At 35.8% G+C, this 19,591-nt stretch overlaps 1 protein-coding gene across 1 annotated transcript in view; it reads left to right on the top strand.

Moving 5' to 3' along the window:
• TSPAN8 (tetraspanin 8) overlaps positions 1-19,591 on the top strand; it is a 254,741-nt gene that overhangs the window by 88,543 nt on the left and 146,607 nt on the right. The window contains exon 2 of the mRNA XM_054663409.2: positions 7,913-8,016. The gene's annotated coding sequence lies outside the window, so the exon portion shown is untranslated. The remainder of the gene's footprint in view (positions 1-7,912; positions 8,017-19,591) is intronic.

Here is a 19,591-nt window from a genome sequence, read left to right as displayed (position 1 = left end):
AAACTGATAAATTCAGTAAAGTTGCAGGATATGAAATCAATGTACAAGAATCAGTTGCATTTCTTTCTGTATGCCAGTAGTGAACAATGTGGAAAAAAAATAAAAAAGTAATCCCATTTACAATAGCCAACCAAGAAATTAAATAACTAGAAATTAACTTAACCAAGAAGTGAAAGATCTCTTTAATGAAAACTATCAAACACTGATGAAAGAAATCGAAGACTTCACCAAAAAATGAAAAGATATTTCATATTCATGGATTGGAAGAATCAATATTGCTAAAATGTTTAAAGTACCCAAAGCAATCCATAGATTCAATGCAATCCCTATCAAAATACCAACACAATTTTTCACAGAAATACAAAAAGAATTCCAAAATCCATATGGAACCACAAAAGACCCAGAATAGCCAAAGCTATCCTAAGCAAAAAGAATAAAATTGGAAGAATCACATTACCTGACTTCTCATTATACTACAGAAGTATTAGTATCCAAAATAGCCTGCTACTGGAATAAAAACAGATACATGGACCAATGGAACAGAATAGAGAACCCAGAAACAAATCAGTGTGTTTCTGTATACTTACTATTACTAGTGAGTTTCTTACCTTCAGGTGATTATTTATCATATCGTAAACATGCTTTCCTTTCATATTGAACACAGTCAAAGAAATAAAATAATCTCCAGTAATTAGCCCCAAAGAAATGCAGATTTCTGAATTGCCTGACAAAAATTTAAAATAGTAGTCTTAAGAAAGCTCAATGAGTTACAGAACACAGACAGATAACTAAGTTAATTCAGAAAAGTGAAATATGAACAAAATCAGAATATCAACAAATAGAAATTATAAAAAAGGCCTAAAACAAATTATATCTAAAGAATATGATAAAGGAACAGAAAAATGTACTAGTGGGCTTCAACAGTAGACTTTATCAAGCAAAAGAGAGTCAATAAACTTGACAACCAGTCATTTTAAAGTATCTAGTTATAATAGCACAAGGAAAAAAAGAATGAAAAAGAGTGAAGGGAGTCTATGGGATTTATGGAACACCATCAAGTGAACCAACATTTGTTATGCATTTGTTATGGGAGTCCCAAAAGAAAGAAAGAGAAAAAAAGGCAGAAAAAAAGTTAACAAAATAATGGCCCAAAACTTTCCAAATCTGGTCAGAAAAATGGACATTCAGATTAAGGAAGCCTAGAGGACAAATATAGAATACTATAATATGGTAATGGTGGTGAGTAAATCACTTTTAATTCTAGCTTAAAAGTTAAAAGACGAAAGTACTAGGAATAACTATAACTACAAAAACTTGTCAATAAATATACAATATTAAAAAGTGTAAATTGTGACATCAATAATATAAGAGTGAATGTGTGTGAGAGGTAAAATTGTAAAGCTTTTGTAGGTGATCAAAGTCAAGTTGTTATCAGCTTAAAATATATTGTTATAACTATTAATATAACATGTTTTATGTAAGCATCATGGAAACCACAAATACCTATGAAAGACACACAAAAGAAAATGAGAAAGGAATCAAAGCATATTGCTACAAAAAGATCAACAAATTACAAAGATATACAACAAAAGAGGAAAAGAGAGACAAAAGAAATACAAGAAAGACAGAAAAAATTTGAAAAAAATGGCAATAGTAAGTTTAACTCCATCAATAATTACTTTAAGACCAGGAGCGGTGGCTCACGCCTGTAATCCCAGCACTTTGGGGGGCCGAGGCAGGCGGATCACTTGAGGTCAGGAGTTCAAGACCAGCCTGGCCAACATGATGAAACTCCATCTCTACTAAAAATACAAAAAGTAGCCAGGTGTGGTGGCACGTGCCTGTAATCCCAGCTACTCAGGAGGCTGACACAGGAGAGTGGCTTGAACCTAGAAGGTGGAGGTTGCAGTGAGCTGAGTTCGTGCCACTGCACTCCAGCCTGGGTGACAGAGTGAGGCTTTGTCTCAAAAAAAAAAAAAGAAAGAAAAAAATTACTTTAAATGTAAGTGGATTAAACCATCATTCAAAAAATATAAAGTAGCTGAATGGATAAATAAAAACAACATCAAACTATATGCTGTCTACAAGAGACTCACTTTAGATTTAAGAACACACTGTAAGTGTGTTCTTAAATATTCCATGCAAATGGTGACCAAAAGAGAGCAGAGGTGGCAAGATTCATATCAGACAAAATTGACTTGAAGGCAAAACTGTCACAAAAGACAAATAAGGTCATTACACAATAGTAATGGTCAATTCACCAGAAAGACATAATAATTATAAATGTATATGCACCTCAAATATCAGAGCACCCAAATATATGAAGCAACACTGACATATCTGAAGGGAGAAATAGACCACATTAAAATACTAGTAAAATACTTCAATACACCACTTTCAATAATGAGTAGAACAGAAACTTAGTAGGGAAACAATGGACTTGAACAATGTACCAAAACTATGGAGTGCAGCAAAAGAGAGCCATTCATAGTGATGAATGCATATGTTAAAAAAGGAGAAAGATCTTAAACAATCTAGCTTTATTCCTCAATGAACTAGAAAAAGAAGAACAAAGTAAGGGAGGAAATAATAAATATTAGAATTTGAAATTGAGACTATAAATACAATGGAAAAAATCAATAAAACCAAGCGTTGGTTTTTTTTTTTAAAAGATCAACAAAATTTAAAAACCATTAGCTAGACTATCTGAAATAAAAATAGTGAAGATTCAAATAAATAAAATCAGAAATTAGAGAGGAGATATTACAACTGATGCCAGAGAAATAAAAGATTATCAAAGAATACTATGAACAATTATGCACCAACAAATTGGATGACCAGAAGAATTCCTAAAAATATACTATCTACCAAGAGTAAATTACGAATAGAAAAAGTGAATTGACCAACAATTAATAAGGAGACTGATTCAGTAATAAACACTCAACAAAGAACAGCTCAGGACCAGTTGGATTCACTGGTGACTTCTATCAAACATTTAAAAAATAATTAACACCAATTCTTCTTAAACTTTTCCAAAAAGTCAAGAAAAGGAAATGCTTCCATACTCATTTTATGAAGCCAATATTACTTTGATACCAAAGCCAGGCAAAGATATTACAGGAAAAGAAAGCTACAAGTCAAGATCCCTCATGACATAGATGTAAAAATCCTCAATAAAGTGTAAGAAAACCAAATTCAACAGCACATTAAAAGGATCATACACCATGTCCAAGTGGGATTTATCCCTGGGATGTAAGGATAGTTCAACGTATGCTAATCAATTAATATGACATACCACATCAACAGAATGAAGCATAAAAAAACTGCATGATAATCTCGGTAGATGTAGAAAAAGCGTTTGAAAAAAAAAACAGTGCTCTTTCATAATAAAAACTCTGAACAAACTAGGTGTAGAAGGAATTTACCTGAACACAACTAAAATTGTATATGACAAACTCACCACTAACATCACACTCAAAAGGGAAAAACCAAAAGCTTTTCTTCTAAGATCACGAACAAGGCAAGGATGGCCACTCTTGCCACTTCTATTTAATATACTATTGGAAATCCTAGGGAGAGCAATTAGGCAAGAAAAAGAAACAAAAGAGAGCCAATTTGGTAAGGAAGGAGTAATGTTTTCTCTATTTTCAGATGGCATGATGTTAAATGTAGATATCAAGACTTTGAGAAAAAATAGTTAGAACGCATAACAAATTTCCATTTACAAAAATATTGAAAAGAATAAAATATTTAGGAATGAATTTAACCAAGGAGGTAAAAAACTTGTACACTGAAAAGTGTATAATTTTGATAAAAAATTTTAAATAGACACAAATAAATTAAAAAATGTCTCCGGTTCGTGGATTGGAAGGCTTAATATTGTTAAAAATGTCCTTAATACACAAAGCAATCTATAGATTCATTAACATTCCTATCAGAATCCCAATGGCATTTTTTACAGAATTGCCAAAACAATCCTAAAATTCAGATGATACCACAAAAGGCCATGAATAGACAAAGCAATCTTGAGCAAGAAGAACAAAGCTGAAGGTATCACACTTCCCAATTTCAAATATTACAAAGCTATACAAATTAAAATGTATAGTATTAGCATACAAACAAATATATAGACCAATGGTCTATATATACTATACTATAGAGCTCAGAAATAAACTCATTCATAAACAGCCAGTTGATTTTCAACAAAGATGCTAAGAATAGACAATGTAGAAAGGAGTCTTTTCAACAAATGGTGCAGGGAAAACTGGATATCCACATACAGAAGAATGAAGTTAGCCTTATCTTACATCATACACAAAAGTAAACCCAAAATACATTGAAGATTTAACTGTAACACCTTAAACTGTAAAACTGGAAGAAGACATAGGGTAAAAGCTTCATGACATAGGTTTAAGCAATGATTTCTTGCATATAACACCAAATCAGAAACAACAAAAGCAAAAATAGGCAAGTGTGATTATATCAAACTAAAAACTACACGGAAAAGGAAGCAATCAACAAAATGAAAATGCAATCTACAGAATGGAAAAAATATTTACAAAACATGTATCTTGAAAGGGGTTAATATCCAAAATATATAAGGGACTTTTATAACTCAATATAAAATAAACTAATAACCTAATTAAAAATGAGCAAAAGACTCAAATACATATTTCTCCAAAGATTACATACAAATGGCCAATAGGTATATGAAAAGATGCCCAACCTCACTAATCATCATGGAAATGCAAATCAGAACTACGATATTATCTCACACCTGGCAGGATGACTGTTTTATATAAAAAGAGCTAACAAGGGTTGGTGAGAATGTGGAGAAATGGAAACCTTTGAATACTGTTGATGGGAAAGTAAAATGGTGCAGCTGCTATGGAAAATAGTATGGAGGTTCCTCAAAAAATTAAAAATAGAACCACCATATGATCCAAAAATCTTATTTCTGGGTATATGTCCAAAGTAATTAAAATCTGGATCTTGAAGAGATAGCATACTCATGTTCTTTGCAAGACTATTCACAATAGCCACAATACAGAAACAACCTAAATGTCTACTGATGGATGAATGGATAAAGAAAATGTGCTAACTACATGTAATACAATGGAATACTATTCAGCCTTAAAAAATAAGGAAATCCTGCAATATGCAACAACATGGATGACTCTGGAGGACGTTGGGCTAAGTAAAATAAGTTGGTCACAGAAGGACAAATACTGCATGACTTTACTTATATGAGGTATCTAAAATAGACTCATAGAAACAGAGTTGAATGGTGGTTGGCAGGGGTCAGAGTAAGGGAAAATTGAGAGTTGCTGTTCAATAGGTATACTGTTTCAATTATACAAGAGGAACAAGTTCTAGAGATCTGTACAACATTGGGCATATAGTTAACAATACTGTAGTGTGCACTTAAAATTTAAGAAGGTAGATCTCGTGTAAAGTGTTCTTACATGAGTTGGATTGTAGATGATTCCCTAGGTTCCTTCCAGCAGTAGCCAGTGGCCTCTCCCCACAGCTGCCTGGGGCCTGATGAAGCCCACTCCTACATTCCTGCACCTTCTGAGGGTTTTTGTCCACGTGGTGGAGGTCATGGAGTGGGCCAGCCTGCACCAGGGCCAAGGTGGGAAATGTACCATGCTGGCAATTCAATAAGTGAATGGGTTACGGTCCCAAGGCAGGGGTACCTGGGCCAAGTGGGGCTCGCAGATGTCAAAGGAGGAGACCAGTTCAGGCAGTGCCAGGCAGTGCTGACAGAGGGCAGACATGAACAATTAGCCAGGGACTTGGACAATCATCAGGAAGTGCCTTTATATTAGTGAATGCTTACTGTATGCAAGGCCCTTCACGTCTCTGGATCCCAGTTTGTTTTAACGCTATAAAAGAAAAAATACATACATACATAAGTGGATATATAAAGATGCATATATTTTCAGTTTTTAGGGAATGAAAGGCTAGTTAAGACATAAAATATCTGAAGATAAGAGAATAAAACTAGTGACATATGAGGGGCAACTCAAGAAGAGTTTATTTTTAAATAGATTATTTGCAAGGGATAGTGCAGGAACCAGGAGCTAATAATAGCAACTCAATAGTTTACCACTCATAAGCACAAAGAACTGAGGCAGAGAGTAGTTACTGGAACTAGAAGAAACCAGAATATAGAAAGATTTATGTTGAATTGTTTTGAAAAGAGCAATTTTTTTTTGGTGAAGGAGTCTGCCAAGTCAAGACAGCCTACCAGAAGGAAGACAAGGGAATAAATACCATAACCTCCCTCTCCTCTTTTCCTCTGATTTCATGGGAGCTTACCATTGGCTGAATCCAACCAGGGCCCAGAAGGTGTGAAAGTCCTGTTGATGCAGTTGATTCAGGTTAGCCTCCCAAGGCACAGAGCAGGGTGCAGAGTATGGCAAGTAGAATGGAAGATACCCAGTATATGTATTATGTACAGCTACAACTTTCTTTTCAAGAGATTTCCTTTTGATCTAGTGGAGAAAAGTATTCCTAAAAGACAGACATGAGAAGAGAGACATAGGTTATTTATCTGAATGGAAATCTGTGTATGTGTGTGATTATCTATCTATACCTATCTATCTATCTATCTATCTATCTATCTATCTATCTATCTATCTATCTATGGCATTACCATCTAGTCTGAAACTACTTAATGATTTCTTCATTTTAGAAGTTTTCAGGTTTGTGGAGAGAGAACAGTAATGTACTGTCACACAACCTAATAAATAAAATATGAAAAACGGATTGATTCCCTTAGATATTCTCCGCATTCATATATCCTTCCTCCTGTGTGGAGGTAGCCAGCATTTGGAATCGGGTGGTTATCATTCTCATTCATGTCTTTAGGATGTTACTACATATCTTTCCCTACTAAGAAAATGTATAGAATTATTTTGCATATCTTAAAACTTTATATAAATGGTATCACACTGCATGTAGTATTTTGCAAATTGATTTTTTTTTCACTCAACATTTACTTTTTTGAGGATCTGCTAAGGTTGATACATTTAGCTCTTTCTTTTCCATTCACTTTTATTCTGTAGTATTCTATGATTTAATGATGCAAGTCTACTTACTGTTTATTTAACATTAGAATCCTGTGATTTTCAGAGGGAAACAACAGACACTGGGGCCTACTTGAGGATGGAGGGTGAAAGGGAGAGGATCAGAAAAAATACCTATTGGATTCTATGCTTAGTACCTGGGTGATGAAATAATCTGTACACCAAACCCCCATGACATGTGTTTACCTATATAATAAGCCTGCACATGTACCCCTGAACAAAAAATAACAATTAAAGGAGAAAAAAAGAATCCCATGATTTTAAAAATTGGGATTTTTATTGTATCCATTCTTTCTTTATATTAGTTCATTTCCTTATCAAGTTATATTCTTCAGTAGTGGAGATTAGAGAATCTCAGTTATTTTCTTTTTAAAAATTACTTCGGAATAGAAGAAGCCCTAGGTAAATTTTATCTTCCACTATCCTTATCTTCACTTCGTACCGCAAATGGGTTAACCTAGTGCTTGGAAGGGAACCTGGCGCAGTGTAAGTGCTAAAGAAGTGTCATCACATAGGCACGAAGACACTAGGGTTAGGAGTACAGACTGTGCAGCCTGACAATCTGGGTTTGAATTTCAACTCTGCTACTCACCAACTGTGTGACTTTGAGGAAATTACTCAGCCTTTTTGTACCTCAATTCCCTCCTTTATAAAATCGGGTTTAATAACAATCTGTATATCATAGATATTGAATATATATATATATATATATGATATCTCATAGAGTTGTTTTGAGGATTAAATTAATAAGTGAATACAGTAGATGCAAAGAACATAGAACATACCCAGCAAGTAGTAAGTGGTTGCTATTATTTCAGGTCCAGTGTGCTTGTTGCTCCAGACCTCATGCCTTCTGGACCCAGACATCTCTGCAGTCTCGGAACTGGAATACACCACTTCTTGTCAAGGTACTAGCAAGTTGGTAAGTAACTCCTGTCAGTGGTATTTCTTTGAAACACTCATGCTGAATACCCCTGAAATACTGAATGTCCTTCTCCCACCACACCCCGCACTGAGGGTAAGCACACCTTGCTGGCATGGCTTCAGGGGCACTATACTTCTATTTCCAATTGTGGCTAGAATATCTGCATCTCTCCACCATCTCTTGTAAGGACAAAACAAATTTTCAAATACATGTTGTTTTTCTTTTTCCATGAGTCTACACTTTCATTGAAAAGGCTGCTAGGAGCTGAATTAGTGACATGACTTGAATTTTTTTAAAGTTTCATTTTTTTCCTTTCAGCTTGAGGCTTCTTACTCATACAATCTATATTTCCTCTAACTGGAGGTGGGGGTGGGAATCTGTCCTTTGAGCATTGTTTGGTTGGAAAGCTGGTCTTTCTCACCTCATTGAGCTTTCACCAGCAAAAAGGCCAGGAGGGTCTCCTTTGTAATTGGAGCAGTTGCCTCTCCAGTTTATGCTCTCTGCTCTTGTGTCTGCTGTTCCAAGAGCCCCTCCACCTCCCTCCCCCACTTTTTTTTTTTTTGCAGTGAGCACCATTGATCTGCTGCCATCCTCACTGTCTGGATCTCTGGACCCCTAATAGCCCTCTGGACCTCTGCTCCCCTCCACCCAGGCTCAAACTCAGGCTCGAACCCAGGCTTGGACCCAGTGGTCAGACTCAGTCCCTGGAAGGCTGGCTTCCTTTTATGCTCACTCTGCCCACTTGGCCAGGCTTTGCCTCCTCTCGGGCAGTTTTTCTTTCAATATTCCACTGTTTCTTCCTCCAATCTGGTCTCTTTTAGGGAATCCTAGTCCCACAGAATCAGCACACATGCAAACCTAAGTTGCTGGACAGGTTTAAATTATTTTCCACAGTGCTCCTGAGCCTCAGATAGATCAGGGTCTCAGGACATTCCATGTCAGGGAACAGTTTGGACCACTCAGAACACACAGGAAACTTCTAGGGGGTGGCGTGGCCTGACTCTTGAAGTCATCCTAAAGGATGCCTAACTTGAAGCCAGCCTAGAATATGCTACCCCACCCAAGTTAATAGCAGTTGCTTGAGTTTCTATGTGGGAGTGGCAGTCACTTTGAAAGCAGAAAGCCCAGAAACTGTAAAACTTAAAAACTGACAATTATTTGCATATTCAGATATAAATGTTTCCTGTGAAACCACCATGAACGAAATATATCAGTGATGAAAATTTTAAGAATCACTGTTATATAAAAATGCTGTTCTGTCTCTAAGTCTTGAAAATAATGTTGCAGTCCTTATGATTTATAAATATCTAAAAAGACCAACTGAACACTGTTCCTTTCATGATGTTGCATATTAACAAAGTGCAGTTATCTTTCATTATCCAGGGGGGGATTGCTTTCAGTTCCCTCCTCAGATACCAAAACCTGAGGATGCTCAAGTTCCTGATGTAAAATGGCCTAGCATTTGCATACAACCTATGCACATTCTCTTGTATAATCCAAATCATCTCTAGATTATTTATAATATCTAATACAATGCAAATGCTGTGTAAGTAGTTATTACAATTTACTGTTCAGAAAATAACAACAAGAAGAAAGTCTGTACCTGTTCAGGACAAGTGCAACTTTTTGAAATATTTGCGATCTATGGTTGGTTGATACATGGATGCAGAACCCGTAGATACAAAGGACTAATTGTATTCTTTTGTGCCACAAGCATTATTGAGACTAGTAGTGATTATTGCCAGGCATGTTCTGTGAACTAGGATTTAATGATGGACATGACAAGGAAGCTCCTTGCTGTTATGGAGTTCAAGTTCTGGTAGTTTTAGGATTTGAGTAGATTACATTTTAGGGGATTTGGACACCTAATCATTTCACATCTATAAAAGGGGAATCTTCCTAGTGTGAAAAAATATATTATCAAGGACAACTGTCTATTTGAGGACAAAGGGCAAAAAGAATGTTCAGAATCGAATGGGAAAGTCAGGTGTGGGTATAGCTAAAATATAATATAGAAAATACTATGATAATATATGATAGCATGTAAGCAAAATACAGCTTAGAATAATGGGCATTAATCAGATTTCATGAGAAGCATTAACAACAAGCTAATAAATAGTTCAGAAAAAGACACAACACAGGCTAGATCAAACTAGAGACTTTCAGGGCTGAGAATCAAGGAGACTCTAGGAGGTAATTGCAGAAGAGTTCAGGACCTCTGAAATGTAGGAGAGAAATCTCAGATACCAGATATGATGCGGTATGGCCTTTCTCCCTGTAGATCAGAGATAAAGCAGGCTGTCTCAGGGTCAATATATCTGGAGAGAGGCATTTCTAAAATAATAAAATAGCCAGGAGCCCTGGCTTATAGCTTGAGAAGCTTTGCTTTTTTGTTGGGCTTTGCTTCATTGCAAAACAGAAAGAACAAGTGATTAAAGTAATTCAAATTCCGACTGAAAATAATCATTAATAATGACAGAAATATCTTGTAATTCAAGGTTTTTTAGATAAACATTATTCAATAATTGGTAGGATTTGGAAGGATAATATAGGGTTCCTTTTCCAATTGCCAATCAAGAAAAGTATTTAGTCAAGTTGAATGAGATTATAATAGGGCAGCTAAACTCTATTCAGCTCAAGAATAAGCTCAATTTAGTTGCAAAATTACCATATCTTTTGTATATAAAGATGAAACTATTGAACCACCATAAGGAGGAAATATCTTTTGAGAGTTCCCCTAATTGCCTCGTCAAAAGTGAGATAATTAGGTTAATGCCCTGCTCTCACTCAATAGCCAACAGTGCTAGCTACCAAATATAAAACAGTGTGCAAGATATTGGCACATAGAATCATAAGATATGGTGTATGGTCTTGATCGTCATAGAACTTAAAATCTTAAAGAAGGACATAAGTAAGAAAAGCAGTACTAGTTGTAATAGAGTCAGGGTTCACACTATGGACTTGGATTGGAGATCAGCTGCAGTATCTATACACAAACCTAGAACCTTAATAGAAGAAGTGTGTGTAAGTAACTGAGGCCAGACATTTTTCCAAACTGGAAACAGGACAATTTACTGAAAATTAGTTTCCAGAAGGTCAATTTGCCAACAATTGATGAGTTATAGACAGAAGATTGTTTTTCAAAACGTTTTAATTTCACTATAGTCTTTTTGCCTTAGCCATTTTCCTAAGCTGTTATTGGTTTAACTTAAAGCTGGATGCAAATTTTATGCAAGTTTTAAAATTTGGATGACTAGTATTCCTCAAATCTTTATGCTTTATTTGTGAATGGGTGGTATGTTTCTTAAATACAGTTTATAGCCTTTTATATATTGGTGAGGTTGTATTCACACCTGAATCTGCCCTCAAATGGTTGCAACAAAGGTTCTTACGGCCTTAGGATATTGATCTGACATTTTCCTCCAAATGGTCTATGGGTGGGTTTGCCATGTAGTGAAATGGCTTTGAATAAATTTATTTTCAGTATATTAAAACCCAGAATAGTTCAAATTAACTTAGATCACTCTAAACTATGTCTTCACTTTCTATCCCTTTAATTGAAATCTTTATATCTCTGAGTTATGAAACTAGAAACCACCTAACTTATTTTTTTACTTACATTTGACAACTTTTTCATTATCTTTCCTCCAGTATTGATGATAAATAGTAGTAAAAACAATTCTTAATATTTTCTTAAAGCTTACCTTTTAATCTCTTCAAGGGAAAGCATCTTAGATCTAGCGTAGTCTAAACAAATACTGAATTGGTATCAGGAACTTCGATGCCAGTCCCGAATCTCTTAAGTAAATTTTTTAACTCCTTATTACTCAAATGTTTACTTCTATAAAATAGAGATAAGACATCAGCCTCTACCTTCCTTGTAAATAACATAGTAAAGTAATTTGAGGTGATAAAGTAACTACTACGATCATTTATGAAGAAAATAGTAGATTAACTAAGCTTCATTAATAATGGTCACAAATTTAGTATGTTCTAATTTGATGTTAACCTAGCACCTCTGCTTAAGAAATGGTGCAATGTACTAGGGAAAATAAAAAAACATGGCTAAGACTTTGTTCTGACCATCAAGGAGCAGTCATTTTTGTCAGAAGAATAAAATAAATAAATGCAAAGACAGAGCAGAGAACAATAAATGCTGAAAGAATAGAAATGAAATACACTGTTGATTCTAAGAAGACAAAGTAATGTGGGAGACATGACTAGAAGACTGAAAAGGTTTGAGCAGACAGAAAATGGAAAGGACATTGCGGAAAGAACTGCTTGAGCCAGGACGTGGAATTGAGAAACCATAGCTCCCATTCATAAACAGTGTGTTTAGGGGGAAATGGGAAATGATAGTGGAGATACTTTTGAGGTCATATTGTGCAGGATTTCTGCTGTATTTCATAGGTAATCAAACACTGGAGATGTAATAACAGAGATGTGAGAGAGAAAAATACAAGAATATAGATAATCTGACAGTAGTATTTGGCATGGAGTGTGAGACTGAGGGTACAGCCTGGAATGAAAGAAATTTCAAGTATTGGAAAACAGATACCTGAGGAGCAGACAGAACCTGAAGTCACTTGCCTGGTCCTAGTCAGAAGTCAAATGACTAGTCTCAGACCAGCAGTGGGCAGGGCAAAGTACAGGTACACACATAGTAGCAACACTGTTACAGTAGATATACTGCAGTGTGTTCCATATTTTAAATGTAAGTGCTAAAGCACTTCAAAACAGACGGATGGCCCATGGTGGCCTTAGTCAGGAAAGGCTTCATTCACATTAGCTAAAACAATCCAAGAGACGGGGATTTAATGCTTAAAACAGAGAACAAAGAAAAGAATAATGTCAAAGAGAACTAGATTTAAGGTTGATCTGTTAGTGGGACATGAAGGCTTATTTTCCTTCAGGTCCATCCTCATACTTTCTGAGATCTAAGTATGAGATCAACATACCATACAAGGTCCCTTATAATCTGGCTCTGGCCGTCTTCTTAGCTTCACCTCTCACCATTTCTCAAGATTCTTCTCTATAGCTTTGTGGAAACATGCACATTACCCAACCATTCCATCACAACCTCAGTACCTCCTTCTTTGCTTTGCCTTCTGCCTGGAGCACTTTGTCCCTCGTGTCTTTTGCCTCATTAAAGTTCTACTGGTCCTCCTGTTTCCACTCTTTCCTTCTTCCACCCTCATTTTACACTTACTTAGCAAGTTCTTCTTTTTAATTCCATGCTTCTTGCAGATTTTGTATTCTGTGTGTCTATTTTCTTGTTTTTCTTTTCTTTTTTCCCTCTAGACTATGAACTGCTGGGAGATAAGACCATTTGATTTATCCATGTACATACAGCAGCTAGCACAGTGAGTGACACTGAATAGGTTGGATGAATGAATAAACAACCAATTCAATAGAATACCTCAAGTATTTATTTGGTAGTGGTTGCCTTCTCACGATTTGTATAAGTAGTAAGCAAGATGCAAAAGAAACAACCCTTTACTTGATGAGTCAAAACAATTATCTGCACATACACATATCTAGCAATATTATTTCAGCAGATGTACAGTAATATGTTTCATATTTTAAGTGTAAATGCTAAAGGACTTCATAACAGGGATGGCCCATGGTGGCATTAGTCTGGAAAAACTTCCCATCACCTAAAGCAATCCAGGGCAGGGGGAGTTAATGCTTAAAAAAGAGAACAAAGAATAAGGTCAAGGAGAACTATTTAAGATTTATCTGCTAGTGGGACATGAGGGCTTATTTTCCTTTAGGTGCCTCCTCATATTTTCTGAGATCTAAGTCAAGAAAGGAAAGGTCAAAATGGGAAAGGGAAAGTCTATTTGAAGCCATGAATCAGACATCACAGAATTTTTTTAAGCAATGTTTTATTACCAGAAAAAGAGTCAAAAATAAATCAGCATGGGATGCCTGGAGAATATGCTATGAGAATTTTGATTATCAAATAACTAAGTATTACTCCAAGAGGCATAGTTGTAGTCATTCTTTGCCAGGGATGAAAGAGAATGATGTAAGCTTTAAGAGTAAAGTAATGTGATATATTTTGGAAGAAATAACTGGAAAAAATAGCAAGAACTTCTGGCTTGATGTTCTAGAAATACAACTAAGCAGTCCAAGATTTTATTAAAATAAAAAACTGCATATTATAGAAATGAAAAGACAATGTTGCATGGGTAGAGAGACACTGTGATGTTTTAAGCTGCTTGAATAAAACAGAATATGGCAATGGAAATATGAAAAAGAGGGACACAAAATAGAGTTAGAAAAACCATATGTGAAAAATTCTTCTCTGGGAGCAAATAGAAGTTAATACTGATAAATGAAATCACTGTGAACCTGCCCTGATAAGTGAACTTGTGAATATTGAGGAATTTGTCAACTTGTGCTCACATGATCAGAATATTATGAAAATTGCTTTACTGTAGGAACAAAAATCTTAACCTTAAGAGAGAACATATTTATTTAGGCTTTTAACATATTTAAATAGAAAACGTTAAATAAAGAGAAGATAAAAAAATTAGAGTTAAACAAATTTTATCCTGCCTGTATTTTGCAGAAGCAGATAAATTGTCTCTTAAAGGGAAACAAGAAGTATTTTTATTAATTAAAGAGAGAACAATCATTCAGAAGGATTGGAAAACATACGGTATGAAAAAACATTTTCAAGTATGTATATGATATCAATCTGATTCTTACTTTGTAACCACAAACCTTCTAGAAGGTACTATCTGTTTCAACATGCTTTTAAATTTTTATTTTATTTTTAGCTACTAGGATAACTAAAAGGATATTTCTATGATGCAATTCTGATGGCAACATAATTTTGGGACATGCATTTTAAGAATTATATACAGCAAGGGTAAAAATCCATGAAAGTAAGATAAAATATGAAAAGAAGAGAGAGGCCAGGAGCAGTGGCTCTTGCCTGTAATCCCAGCACTTTGGGAGGCTGAGGTGGGTGGAAGACCTGAGGCCAGGAGTTCAAGACCAGCCTGGCCAACACGGTGAAACCCCATCTCTACTAAAAATACAAAAAATAGCTGGGTGTGGTGTCATGCACCTGTAGTCCCAGCTACTCGGGAGGCTGAGGCAGGAGAATCGCTTGAACCTGGGAGATGGAGGTTGTGGTGAGCTGAGATGATGCCACTGCACTCCAGCCTGGGCAACAGAGTGAGACTGTGTCTCAAAAACAAACAAACAAAAAAAGGCGGGGGAGAAATAACAAGGAAAATGGACACCATAACTGTGTTCAGAAAAGCACAATGAAAGCAAGAGTGTAGCCCTGGGAAAAGCACTCTGGCTGGGCCTCAATTGCCAGAGCAAAGGCTTTAGAAAACCTGGAAGGTGGCGCTGGAATGATGGGTCAATTCTTATCTGCTATCCTGATGTGTAGACAGCAGCAGGTAGTAGAAAGTTTAAGCATCTTTATATTTATATTTTTTTCTATTTTTAACAATAGAAAACCACTTTCTAGGGGTAACTTAGCATAACATAATGAATTATAATAGATAAATTTTGTATTCTTTTCTCTTGTTTTTGATATATTTTTATGTCCCATGGGAACAGTGACTTTCATATAATACAAAAGTAAAATATGTTTGTTTGATATGTTTAAATTCACATATTACTTGTATCTGTAATAACAGCTAAAGCATTACTGTGTGCTTGCTCTGTGCCAGGCACCGTGGTAAATGCTTTCTATATATGAACTGATCTAATCCTCATAGCAGCTCTATGAGGATGGTTCTGTAACATTCATCACTTTACAAATGTGTAACAGGCAGAGAAAGAAGTAACTTACCTTAAGGTAAGTGAGTAAGTGATGGAGCCAAGATTTAGGCCCAGGCAGTTTCATTTAGAGATTTAGAGGTTATGATTTAGAGCTTCTGTTGAAGCTATATCATTTCTGCTTTTTTGAAATATCAATCTTTGATGTACCAAATGACCTGAGAAATTCTTTCCCAATAACAAAAATATGTTGGTGTATTAGGTACACATGAACAAAGGATTTACTTTTTTCATGAACCTTTTGTGTCTATTTATGTTGAAATAGCAATAGGTCAATAGAGGACAAGCAAAAACTACTCTGGGTAGGTCTAACTTGATAGGTTAATTGGAACCCCCCCCCCCAAAAAAAATCCAAACACAAGCAGCTCTGTGGCACTCATTGGCCTAAAATAATACATGTTGTATAATTATATTAATATCAAAGTCTGGAACAGAAAACTCTGACGGTAAAAGAAATCAGAACAGCGGTTTCTTCTAAAGGATTATTATTTTGGTTTTTATTGGGTTTATTCATCGCTATTCAACTTCCTACACATTTCACTATGTTTTTTGGAAGATGTTTCATATGGGTGGCAATAAATAGACAGAAGATAAGTAGACCTTTACTGGGACTAAAATAACTTTGTTAAGCCCCAACCTGAACCACTACAACTCTATCTCTATCTGTAGGAAATCATGGAATAAACACCATGATTTACTGTTTAGATCTTAGATCTTAACTCCTTAAGCCTCCTGGGGAAGTGGAAAAGGTTCTTCCTCAAGATTCTTGGGAAGCACTTTATCCTATATTTATGGCATAGCTTTTCTTAACATGAAAATTTAATTCACATTAAAAAGTCTTTGGCAGAAACATTTTCTCTTCACTAAATGTTTGTATGGTACAATTCTCATTATCCTTTTAGTTTAAGAAGGACAGCCTTATGGATATGGCAAGGATAATGTTTGCTTAAGTACAGAACTCGATGTTCTTGCCCTGCCTTTCAAGGATATATACTCTTTGAAGGAATTCTATGACTGATCAAGTAGAAGACAGTTCTATCTAAATCATCTGCAAATCAATGGAGAGTGCTTATATAAAGAAGAGACAATAGTTTGAGTTTCCATTTTGAGCAGACGGAACAACTGGGTGTCTAGGTTAGCACCTTAAGTTCCTGTGAGGTTAAGGAGGTAATAAAGAACAAATATACTCAACAGTCACTGAACCTAAGAGAAACCAGAAAGAAGAGAGAGAGTCCAGGTGGAAAGGGTGGGAATGAGGAAGGTATTGCCAGTGAGAATCAAAATTGCCCACGTCTTTTTTCTGTTTTCAGGTCAGTCCTTAGAGGGTGAAGTAGGTTCTCTTTTGTCTTGTTCTCCTCACTTTTCTTATCCTAAGGATTTAATGAATTTGAATTCAATTCATTTTATAGGAATGAATTATTTTACAAAAAAAATAATGTCACGTTTCCATGCCTCAGTTATCTCACAGGCATATAAATTATTTAAAAATATTTAACAACTGGTGTTGCACAGACACTGACCAATCAGAAGAAAACACTATGACCTATGACCAATCAGAATCAGCATGAGCCATAAATAGAATGGTTATATAATTAATTGTCCAAATCAGGACATGTTTGAAAGTGAAAAGGGATACTATTAATCATTATGCCAGAAGTAAAGGCATAAACTAAGACCATCTCAAGGAAGGAGTATATAGTGTGTTCTGGTTGAATAAAATAAAAAATTTGGCTTGAGGTCTTTTTTAGATTCTGTGACGTCCTAATGTGTCTATTGAACATGTTTAATTTAAAGAGTATTTGGCATATTTATCTATAACTGGCTTCTGGAGCACATTTCTGAGACAGTAGAGCCCTACTGGAGTAGCCTTTAGATGTAACTATATTAAGAGTCACAACAGGGTCTAGGTTCTATTATTCTCTAGACAAATACAAAGGTATAGACGTAGATATAGCTATAGATATAAACATAGATTGGTTAGAGATACTAAAAAGATATCATTGAGTGGATTATACTAGATAATATATCTCAAGTGTTTTCTATATGCCAGCCTTTTTCGGTGTTACAGATGAGGAAACTGAGGTGTAGGATGTGAAGTGATGTGACTGTTAGGTGCATACTATATACAACTGGTATGTGATGAAGGTGGAGCATCTACATTTTAATGCTATGTGTTAGCATCCCCCAACACCTAATGCCTACCTTATTGCTAACACTCTGCTGCCCTGCTCACAGTCTTGTATGTGAGTAGAAGACAGACAAATAAATCTAATAATGATAATTACATGTAAGATTTGCTGTGACACATGTTGAGCAGAGATCACTAAATCATATGGGTAGGAGAAAGCTTCCTGGAGGAGGATGGCTCAAAGTCAATCTTTAAGGATGGTCAGAAAATAGCCAGATGCAGAGGAATCTGTGCTAAGGCACTTAGTATGAACCCTGTATGAGATATTTGGGAAATTATAAGTATTTTAGGGTAGTTGGAGATGGAGTGATGATCTTTGAGCTCAGCTAATTTAGATAACAGCATCCATACACCTTAAGGAGTCATTTCAAAAGACTTCAAGCGTGGTCATGAGGTGATTATTTTTGCATTTTAGAATGATTTTTCTGGCAGTGATGTGGAGGATAGATTGGTGAGGGGCCAAGTTCGTGGTAGAGAAGTCAGTTAGGAATTAGAGCAATTTAGTGGAGAATATACTACTTTGTAAATCTACCCCACTCCCCTTCCCAACTTACACAACACTAAGAGTCCTAAGTAAAGAGTAGAAGAACAAGAATGGCTCTTCAGGGAATAGGTTACTAAGTAGAGGAGAGAGAGTTTAGAAGCTGCAAAGTCAAGGAGATAGAAAGAGAGGGAAGGAGAGCGGGAGGGATAAAGAAAGGGGGAAATGGGGAGATACATAGGAAGAGAGAGAGAGAGACAGAGAATCCCTTTTCTTGTTTATTGCTGAATTGAATGTTAGTCCCCTCAAAATCTCATGATGAAATCTATTGGCTATCATAACAGTATTAAGAGGTGGGACCTTAAAGAAGTGATTAGTCCATGAGGCCTCTGCCCTCATTGACAGGTTTAATGCCTTAAAACAAAAGAATTTCAGGAGTGGCTTCTTTTTCTTTGATCTTCCATTTTTCTGCCATGTAAGAAACAGAGTTCCTTCCCTCCAGAGGCTGTAGAGTTCAAGGCACCAACTTAGAAACAGAGTCTGGGCCCTTAGAACTACCAAATCTGCTGGTGCCATGATCTTGGACTTCCCAGCTTCCAGAAGTGTATGAAATACATTTCTGTTCTTTATAAATTACCCATCTCTGGTATTCCGTTATAGCAGCATGAAATGAACTAAGGCACTTACTGCCCATTATTACATTATTTTTTCTTTTATTTCTTTCTCTTGCTTAACTCTCTTCCCCTGAAAGTACAACTATGTGCCACATAACAATGTTTTGGTCAAAGATGGACTGCATGTACAGTGATGGTCCCATAAAATAATGCAGCTGAGAAAGTCCTATTGTCTAGAGACATTGTGGCCATTTCAACGTCATAGTGCAACACATCACCCATGTGTTTGTGATGATGCTGGTGTAAACAAATCTACTGCACTGCCAGTCATATAAAAGTACAGCAGATGCAATTATGTATACTTCATAGTACTTCATAATGATAATAAATGGCTATGTTATTGGTTTATGTATCTACTATACTCTTTATCATTATTTTAGAGGGTACTACTTATACTTATAAAAAAGGTTGTTTCCCTCC

This window comes from Pan troglodytes, chromosome 10 (assembly GCF_028858775.2).
Source record: "Pan troglodytes isolate AG18354 chromosome 10, NHGRI_mPanTro3-v2.0_pri, whole genome shotgun sequence".
NCBI lineage: Eukaryota > Metazoa > Chordata > Mammalia > Primates > Hominidae > Pan > Pan troglodytes.
The sequence above is the reverse complement of the archived record's forward strand: the minus strand, read 5'-3'. Positions and strand labels throughout refer to the sequence as shown.